At 39.6% G+C, this 10,564-nt stretch overlaps 1 protein-coding gene and 1 pseudogene across 1 annotated transcript in view; one reads left to right on the plus strand and one right to left on the minus strand.

The window, feature by feature from the left end:
- The window catches only part of BMPR1A (bone morphogenetic protein receptor type 1A), a 175,239-nt gene that overhangs the window by 67,066 nt on the left and 97,609 nt on the right, over positions 1-10,564 (minus strand). The window lies entirely within an intron of this gene.
- LOC108294933 lies at positions 7,592-9,047 on the plus strand (annotated as a pseudogene).

Genomic DNA, 10,564 nt, shown 5'->3' on the forward strand with positions numbered 1-10,564 from the left:
TATGGAACCAAAAGAGAGCCCGCATAGCCAAGACAAAAAGAACAAAGAACAAAAAGAACAAAAAAAGAACAAAGCTGGAGGCATCATGCTACCTGACTTCAAACTATATGGTACTGGTACCAAAACAGAGACATATGGAACAGAACACAGGCCTCAGGGGCAGCACAACACATCTACAACCATCTGATCTTTGACAAACCTGACAAAAACATGCAACGGGGAAGGGATTCCCCGTTTAATAAATGGTGTTGGGAAAACTGGCTAGCCACACGCAGAAAGCAGAATCTGGACCCCTTTCTGACACCTTATACTAAAATTAACTCCAGATGGAGTAAAGACTTAAACACAAGGCCTAACACCATAAAAACCCTAGAAGAAAACCTAGGCAAAACCATTCAGGACATAGGCACAGGCAAGGACTTCGTGACTAAAACAACAGAAGCATTGGCAACAAAAGCCAAAATAGACAAATAGGATCTAAGTAGACTCCAGAGCTTCTGTACAGGAAAAGAAACAATCGTTACAGTGAACCAGCAACCAACAGAATGGGAAAAAATTTTTGCAATCTATCCATCTGACACAGGGCTTATATCCAGAATCTACAAAGAACTAAAACAGATTTACAAGAAACAAACAAACCCATTCAAAAGTGGGCAAAGGGCATGAAAAGATACTTTTCAAAAGAAGACATATAGGAGTCCAACAAACATGAAAAAATGCTCATCATCACTGGTCATTAGAGAAATGCAAATCAAAACCACACTGAGATACCATCTCATGACAGTGAGAATGGCAATCATTAAAAAATCTGGAGATAACAGATGCTGGAGAGGATGTGGAGAAAAAGGAACCCTTTTACACTGTTGGTGGGAGTGTAAATTAGTTCAACCATTTTGTGGAAGACAGTGTGGCATTTCCTCAACGATCTAGAAATAGAAATTCCATTTGACCCAGTCATCCCATTACTGGATATATACCCAAAGGATTATAAATCATTCCGTTATAAATACACATGCATACGTCTGTTCATTGCAGCACTGTTTACAATAGCAAAGATCTGGAACCAATCCAAATGCCCATCGATGACAGACTGGACAAGGAAAATGTGGCACATACACACCATGGAATATTATGCAGCCATAAAAAATTACGAGTTTGTGTCCTTTGTAGGGACATGGATGAATCTAGAAACCATCATTTTCAGCAAACTGACACAAGAACAGAAAATCAAACACCACATGTTCTCACTCATAGGCAGGTGTTGAACAATGAGAACACAAAGAGGGGAGCATCACACACAGGGTCTGTTGCGGGGGACTAGTGGAGGGACAGCAGTGGGTAGGGAGTTGGAGAGGGATAACATGGGGAGAAATGCCAGATATAGATGACGGGGGGATGGAGGCAGCAAACCAGATTGCTGTGTATGTACCTATGCAACAATCCTGCATGTTCTGCACATGTACCCCAGAACCTAAAGCAATAAAAAATATATACATATAAAAAAATCAATCGTTTATTTCCATATATTTAATTATTTAAAATTTTTTTAAATTCAGGGTACAATGATATCCCTAAGATCTCAGGAGTACAGGCTCTATCCTATGCTAAGCATATTGTATCTTCCATGCCAAAATGTTCAGGGGTGAGCTGGTCTAATAGTCTCAGAGCTTTCGCTGGCCCTGCAGTGAAAACGTCACTCTCTGAGATTCAATATGAATAAGGCAGTCCCAGAAGCTGCTGGCAGCTATGTTGGGCCCAGAAGGGGAACCAGAAGGCAGAGCCAGGAGACTGAAAGAAGCCAGATCCCAGGAGACACTGATGAGCTGCTCAAGTAACCATGTCTGAAGACTGAATTACTTTGGCACTCTTCAGTTAAGAGCTAATAAATTTCCATTTTTTAGGTTAGAAAGAGTCAGTTTTTCTGTTACAACTAAAAATATTCCAGTTAATATAGCTAATATGAGGATTAAAAAGAAAGGCACACTTGAGTATTCTTGGTTAGAGTAACATAAAATTAGCAATTCTGAATAAAGGCAAATAAATATCAGAAAAGATACTTGATACATCTGAAAAAAAAACTCAGGCTGGTATAAGAAAGTGCTATTTTAGGACAGCTTGGCCCACGCAGTTGATCTCACCTGTAATCCCAACACTTTCGGGAGGCTGAGGCAGGCTGATCACTTAAGTGGGGAATTTGAGAACAGCCTGGCCAACATGGTGAAACCTCATGGCTACTAAAAATACAGAAATTAGCTGGGCGTGTTGGTGGGTGCATGTAATTCCAGCTACTTGAGGCTGAGGCGGAAGAATTGTTTGAACCTGGGAGGCGGAGGTTGCAGTGATCAGAGTTTGTGCCACTGCATTCCAGCCTGGGTGACAGAGCAAGACTGCCTCAAAGGAGGGAAAAAAAACAACTTAAATAGTATAAAAATTGACTTAATGTTATCAGCAGCTATACAATTTGTCACTTCTGATCTCTCCTTGCCTCATCCCTCCCAAATTTGCTAGATCCTGAGTCTTTCCCACCTCCCTTAACAACCTCTTTACTTGGTATAAAATCTTAAAAGTCCAAGATCTAAAATTTTTTTTTCTTCTCATTTTTAGAATATCATGACACAGATGTAACCAGGCCTAAAATCTCAAGTCGTCATTCTTGACAACTCCCTCTTTCCTTCTCACATTCTCACTGTCATCAAATCCACTGGTTCTACCTGCAGAATCTATCCAGAACCCACAACTTCCTACTACCTCTACGGCTCGCGCTGGACCAAGCCACCAATGCCTTCGCCTGGATTGCTGAAAAGGCTTCCTAAGTAGCCTCCTGCTTCCACCGGTGCCCACCAAAGATTTGCAACACAGCAGCAAGTGATCCTACAAGAAAGCAGGTTAAACCATATCACATCTCATTCACATCCCTCCAACAGTGCTCCAACTCACTCAGACTAAAAGGTAAAGTCTCCAGTGGTCCACCAGTTCCCCCTCCCTCCGCTCCGGCCGGTAGTGTTCTTTGCACATGCCGTGTACAGTCCTGCTGCAGGACCCTGGCATGTGCAGGTCCCTCTGCCTGTAATGGTCTTCCCCAGGACTGCTGCCTTGCCCCTTCCAAGCACTTACTCAAAATCCCTTTCTGATTTATAGGCTTCCTGCCCACCCTATTTAAAACTGTAATCCCATCGCCACGCCTAGCACTCCTCTCCTTTCCGGCTGTTTCTTTCTCTTCAGCATATGCCATGCTATATAATTTAATATTCAATTTACTCTGTATTTTGTTTATTGCCTGCCACCTGCTCCAGAATATATGCTCCATGAGGACAGGAGGGTTAGTCCGTTTCACTCACTTTATTTTTTTAGCACCTGGAACAGTGCTTGGCACATAGTTGATACTAAATAAATATTTGTTGAGGGAATGACAGAATAGAGCAGAAGGAATTAAAACATTATGCCAATTCCTTTTACTTTTATATACAAACCAGATGTTCCCAAAAGAGCAGAACAGTGGATAAACTATCCCATTTCCTTATCTCTACACAACTGAAATGATATAAAAACCACACCACTTCCTTTTGCTCACTTCCATCTCTGACCTGTGTCAAGATCTCGTGAGGAAAAGTTTCCACTGTTTTCGGGAATATCCTCAAGTTCGAGATACAAATTAAAAGGGCTTAAGAAAGGCTTGTATAAGTAAGCACCACATCCCCAAATCTAAAATACCGCTTAAGGCAAACAATGGTTTGGGTTATGCTTTTCCAGTACCACATGTTATACCAAGTTAAATAATTATGGAAATAATTACAGACAAAAAGAAAATGCAGTCTTTCTTTGGTACAATGTGGTCTGACAAAGGGAACTTCAAAGCACATTCTAAACTTAACTGCAATCTTTCAGTACGCAGACAACACACTAAAGGTTCAAAGGTAGTACATGTATGTAAAATTTAAGTCTCCAACTGCCCTGAATAAGGGAAGAAGGTGTTAAAGTAGATTTTTAACAATTCTTCCCTGACAACCATGACCCAAAAACAACAGCATAAGCAAGTAAAACCTTACAAACCCATAGGTTTAAGAAAGAACTCCCTCAAGATGACAGATTCCTGCTGTATGCACATGAAGCTCAAGAACTTGGGAGCCTAGGAAGAGTTTGCCCCCTTGTGAATGAAAACAAACTTCATTTTCTTTATTCTGCGTCATAACATCTTTTCAGGTTAAAATGATTAGAGTGTTATAAGAAGTTCTATGGCACAAAATGGATTTGACATTTACTTGTCCTTGTTTTCCTTTCAGCATTTTTTTTTTTTTTTGGAGACTGAGTGTCGCTCTGTCGCCCAGGCTGGAGTGCAATGGCACAATCTCGGCTCACTGTAACCTCTGCCCCCCAGGTTCAAGCGATTCTCCTGCCTCAGCCTCCCAAGTAGCTGGAACTACTGGGGCGTGACACCACACCCAGCTAATTTTTATATTTTCAGTGGAGACGAGGTTTTGCCATATTGGTCAGGCTGGTCTTGGTCCTGACCTCAGGTGTTCCACCACCTCGGCCTCTCAGAGTGCTGGGATTACAGGTGTGAGCCACTGCTCCCAGCCTCTTCTTAGAAATAAATATAGCAGCCTCTTCATATTGTAGGCAAACATGCGCTGAAAATACAGTATCTGTCTGGGAGTTGGTGGCTCACACTTGCAATCCCAGCACTTTAAAGGCCAAAAAGCAGGAGGACCACTTGAGCCCAGGAGTTCAAGACCGGTCTGAGAAATGAGTGAGACGCCATCTCTCTATTTTTTTTTAAAAAATAATAAAATAGAATAGAGTATTCACTTTGTCTTTAGTGCCTTTGTCTTACATTTAAGTCTTTAATCCATTTTGAGTTTATTTTTGTATATGGTGAAATACAAGGGTGCAGCTTCACTCTGCATATGTATATCCAGTTTTCCTAAAAGACTGTCTTTTCCCCAAAGTATGTTCTTGGTGCCTTTGCCAGCTGGCTATAAATATGTGGACTTATTTCTAGGTTCTCTATTCTGTTCAACTGATCTACTGTCTGGTTTTATGCCAGTACCATGCTGTTTTGGTTACTGTAGCTTTGCAGTGTATCTTAAGTCTGGCAATGTGATGCCTCTAGCTTTGTTCTTTTGGCTCAGAACTGCTTTGGCATTTGCAGTCCTCTGTGGTCCCAAATTAATTTTAGGATTTTTTTCTTTTTCTATTTCTGTGAAGATTATCACTGGTATTTTGATAGGGGTTTCATTCAATCTATTACTTGCTGTTGATAGTATGGTCATTTTCACAGTATTAATTCTTCAAATCCTTGAATATGGATGTCTTTCCATTTTTTGGCACCCTCTTCAATTTCCTCATCTGTGTTTTAAGGTCTTCCTCACCTCCTTAGTCAAATGCATTCCCTGTTTTGGTAGCTTTTGTAAACAAATTACCTTCTTCATTTCTTTTTCTGCTAATTCATTATTGCTGCATAGAAACACTACTAATTTTTGTATGTTGATTTTGTATCCTGCAACCTTGCTAAATTCATTTATCAGTTCTAAGAGTTTTATGGTGAAGCTTTTAGGGTTTTCTATATATATGATCATGGCAATTCGACTTCCTCCTTTCCAATTTAGATGCCCTTTATTTATTTCCCTTGCCTAATTGCTCCTGTCTTCATCTTTGATTTTATCATTTTGCAATTCCAAATGTAAAACACTAATATAAGCACAATTTTAAAATATTGAAGAACAAAGAGTAAGTTTAACAAATAGAAAGATGAATCATATTATGTACAGAAAGCCTTCATATTAGGTATGTTGATTGTTCCTAAATTAATTATAAATTTAATGAAACTTTATTACATTAAGGAAGTTACCTTCTTAGTTTGCTGAGAGGTTTTATTATGGAGTTAAATTTCATTAGCTGCTTTTGCTCCATCTAGTGATATGATCAGAGTTTTTCTCCTTCAATGTGCAAATGAATGAATAAATTAATACTAATTCATATTAAGAACTATCTTGAAGAGTAAGCCATCTGTGGTGGTTTTTTAAAATGCCCACCCACAAATTCTTTCATACTCTTCTCTTTAAGAGGTGGAAACTAAATTCTCTGAGTACAGGCTAAACTGAAGGTCTTCCTTCTAAGAAACAGGATAAAGGAAAAACTACAGGCTTCTGCCTATAATTCCTGCACTTTGGGAGGAAGAGGCAGGAGGACTGCTTGAGGCCAGGAGTTTGAGACCAGCCTGGTCAACAGAGTGAGATTCCATCTCCATTAAATTAAAAAGAAAAAAAAGAAAAAGAAAAGAAAAAGTAATGACTAGGTCTTAAAAGGCACTGCAGCTTTCTCCTTGCTTTTTTGGGTCCACTAGTTCTGGAGAAAGCCTGCTGTCACAGTGTGAGGACACTCGAGGGGTCTGTGGGAAGGCCCGTGGCGTGAAGAACTGAGGCCTCCTGCCAATTGCCATGTGAGTGTCCCACCTTAGAGGTGTATTCTCCACTAGTCAGGCTTCAAATGACTGTACCCCCTGCTAACTTCCTGACTGCAATCTCATGAGACATAAAAGATTAGAGCCACATCCAGTAAGCTACTTCTGAATTCTTCTAAGTTAAGGTTTCACATCATTAAGTTTTGGGATAAACTGTTATGCAGCAATCACAATTAAAACACTATTCTTGGATTCCTGAGATAATTTCAATTTGTCATTATTGCATAAGAAATAATGTATCCAGTCTTTGACGCTAGTTCCTGGGAGACAACCTCTAATTCATGGAACCTCCTCAGTAGTAGGAGTGCCTTCGTTACTCATAAGCCTCATGGATCATTCCTGATTGATGCTAACAAGATGACTCAGAATGGGATCTGCTCATCAGAAAGACCACCATGTGTAGAAGGATGGAGTTTGAGCCAGTTAAACCTCTAAGGAAGGGAGGAGAGAACACTGAAGGTTTGAGTTCAATTACATGGCTAATTATTCAATTACACTTACGTATAAAATCTCCATATACTCAGGCTCAGGAAGGCTTCCTGGTTGGTGAGCATACTGATGGGTCAAGAGGGTGATACACCCTGATTCCAGCAGAAAAGAGCACAGAAGCTCCATATTAGGAACCCTCCCAGTCCCCTGTATCTCATTTGGCTGGTCCCTGATCTGTATTCTTCATAATAAAAGTATAACTTAAGTATACCACTTTCCCAAGTTCAGTCACTTTATGAATTATCAAATTTGAGGGGATTCATGAGAACCCCTAGATTTGCAGCCAGTTAATCAGAAGCACAGGTGGTCTGGGGACCACCATACTTTTAACTGGCACTGCAACAAGGGCAGTCTCATTGGGAACTGTGCCCTTAAACCTGTGGTCTCCTGCTAACTCTGTCAGAACTGTATTACAGTCAGCATTGTAGACATGAGATACAGACATATAAAATATTTAAACATACTAGTGGATTTATATACATAAGCAAGACTGGCCTATAATTTATTTGATATTATCCATGCTTGGTTTTGGTATCAAGGTTATACTAGTCACAATAAATTGTGGAACTTTCCTTAAGTTGCTATTCTCTGAACAGCCTGTGTAAATCTGGTCATATCTATCACCTGGATAGTTTTAAATAATTCACCCTTAAGATCACCTGGGTGCAGGGGGACGGGCCTTGGGGGAAGACACTGGAGCTGGTCCCAGTCCTGCAGACTACTCTTCCCACAGCTGACTATGCTGGGCTGCGCTCTGCGAGCTGCAAGACTGGGGCTCCCTGCCGCTCTCGAAACACCGAAGGTACTGAACAGACAAATACTTTGAAACAAGAAGACGCTTCTAAAAGGGGAAGTTCATTACACCTGCTCACTACAATGTAGTGAATGAACGTTCTATTCTCAAACTCTGTGGTTATCCTTTATGTCGCAAGAAGCTAGGAATTAAATAAAAATTTCTACCAAAACCAATAAAGTCTATTATATTACTGAAAGAAAGTCTTTTTGCAGCAATTTTTGTTATCAAGCATCTAAGTTTTTTGAAGCACAAATTCTCAAAACTCCAGTATGAGTTCCAGAGCAGCATCCCGATTTTCAACTGCTAAAGGAAGAACAAAGTGGCCATTCTGGAGAAGTACAGTTATGCAGTAAAGCCATTAAAACATCAGATATCCACAATCCTAGCCACTTTGAAAAGCAGTATGAATCTAGTTCTTCTAGCACTCATAGTGACAGTAGCAGTGATAATGAGCAAGACTTTATTTCCTCCATTCTACCAGGAAACAAACCAAATTCAACAAGTTTTACACCACAGCTGCACCAAAAAAGCATAATGAAAAAGAAAACTGGTCACAAAGCTAACTCCAAACACAAAGACAAACAACAGATAGTCGTAGATGTCACTGAGCAGTTAGGCAACTGCAAACTAGAGAGCCAGGAGAAAGCGGCTACATGTGAACTCCTTTACAGAAAGTAAATACTCAAGAGTTCTTCAAATAGTACTTTGCCTGAAAGATTAAAAGCTTCAGAAAATTCTGAAAGTAAATACAGTAGGTCAGAAATAACTCTGGTAGGCATAAGTAAGAAAAGTGCAGAGCATTTTAGGAGAAAATTTGCCAAATTAAATCAAGATTCTAGGTTAGTCTCTAGTTCAGTGTAGGTGTGTCCCGAAGTTGCAAGAGAAACTTACTTAAAGATTTGAAGGAGACTTTGACTGAGTGGAAGACAGAAGAAACTTTGAGGTTTTTGTTTTTTATATGGCCAGGATTATGCTTCTGTGTGTCTGAAACCTGAAGCCTCTCTGGTTAAAGAACTTGATGAAGATGACATAATCGCAGACCCAGATAGTCATTCCCCTGCCTGGAGGGAATTTCAGAATAGCTTGAATGTGTCTTTACCTTTTAGGGGCTCATTAAACCACTGACAACAACTTGGAAAAAGAAACTGAAAAGTTAAATCTGAGATCAGGGAGTTTTAGAGAGGACGGTATGTTTTCGATGAAGAATCCACCAAATCACACAACTCAGAAGGGATCTGTCTGAAAGACAATGAGCTTTTCCACGTCGTTAACATTTGGAAAATTCACCACAGCAAATCTTAGAGCAGGAAGGATATTGAAGAGATAATCGTTAAATTTTCAAATAGTTTCTTTAGTCATTCTGCCTTTTGGTTTATAGTGCCATCTCCACAGCTGGCATTATTATTTTATAAAAAAGTTGAAGTTTGCCCCTAGAAAATTTTCATAAATGTGCAATATTTCTGAGCCAAATGTGAATGAAAAAAATGTGCAATATTTTTCCTAATGTAAAAATAGCCTAAAATGGTGGGACAAAGTTTTCCCTAATTCTTCATGTAACAAATGAAGCCTCTGAAGAGGCTTGTTTTCTTCTTAAAAAACAAAAAAAGATCATCTAGACCAAAGGCTTATCTCTAAGTGCGTATGAAAGTGGGTGGCTCTTTTAATTACAAATCATATTTCTCTAATAGTTACAGAAATATCCAGGTTTTCTATATACTGAGTCAATTTTTATTGTTATAATTTTCCAGAAAATTGCCATTTAATTGTAAAATTTATTGGAAAAAGTGATTCAAGTTATTTTATTTTAAAAACTTTCTTCTATATCTTCCTTTCGTATCCTCAGTATTATTTATACTTTATATTTTTTTCTTGATCAATCTTTCAAATAGTTTATTAGCCTTTTTATAAAAAACAACTTTTCAGCTTTGTTAATCCTCTTCAATGGTATCTTTTTTAAAAAAATCACTTCAAACCTCAATTCTATCACTTATTAGCTAGAGGCTTGGGTAAGTTTCTCTCTGTGCCTGAGTTTCCTCATCGGTAAAGTGCACATAACAATACCTACCCTCGTACAGCTTTGTGAAGATTAAATGAGATAATCTTTGTAAAGAACATGAAACAGTGCTCGGTATACAGTAAAAACTCTAGAAGTGTTACCTTTTATCTTTATCATCTATTTTATTTCACTTGAATTTACTGCATTCTTCCCTTAATGTAGATTAGCTTATTCATATTTAAATTATTTTATTTATTTTTCTTTTTTTTGAGACAGAGTCTCACGCCATCACCAGGCGCCAGGCTGGAGTGCAGTGGTGCGACCTCAGCTCACTGCAACTTTCACCTCCTGGGTTCAAAAGCAATTCTCCTGCCTCAGCTTCCCGAGTAGCTGGGACTACAGGTGTGTGCCACCACACCCAGCTAATTTTTTTGTATTTTTCGTAGAGACAGGGTTTCACCGTGTTGGCCAGGATGATCTCGATCTCTTGACTTCGTGATCTGCCCACCTCGGCCTCCCAAAGTGCTGGGATTACAGGCGTGAGCCACCGTGCCTGGCCTAAATTTCTTTTAAAATATGAATATTTTGCTGGGTGCGGTGGCTTATGCCTGTAATCTCAGTACTCTGGGAGGCCAAGGTGGGTGGATCACCTGAGGTTAGGAGCTCAAGACAAGCCTGGCCAACATGATAAAACCCCATCTCTACTAAAAATACAAAAAATTAGCCAGGTGTGTTGGTGCAAGTCTGTAATCCCAGCTACTCAGGAGGCTGAGGCGGGAGACTAGCTTGAACCCGGGAGGCAGAGGATGCAATGAGCCAAGAT

The sequence above is a fragment of the Cebus imitator genome, unplaced genomic scaffold (assembly GCF_001604975.1).
Source record: "Cebus imitator isolate Cc_AM_T3 unplaced genomic scaffold, Cebus_imitator-1.0 Scaffold612, whole genome shotgun sequence".
In the NCBI taxonomy this organism is placed as follows: Eukaryota; Metazoa; Chordata; class Mammalia; order Primates; family Cebidae; genus Cebus; species Cebus imitator.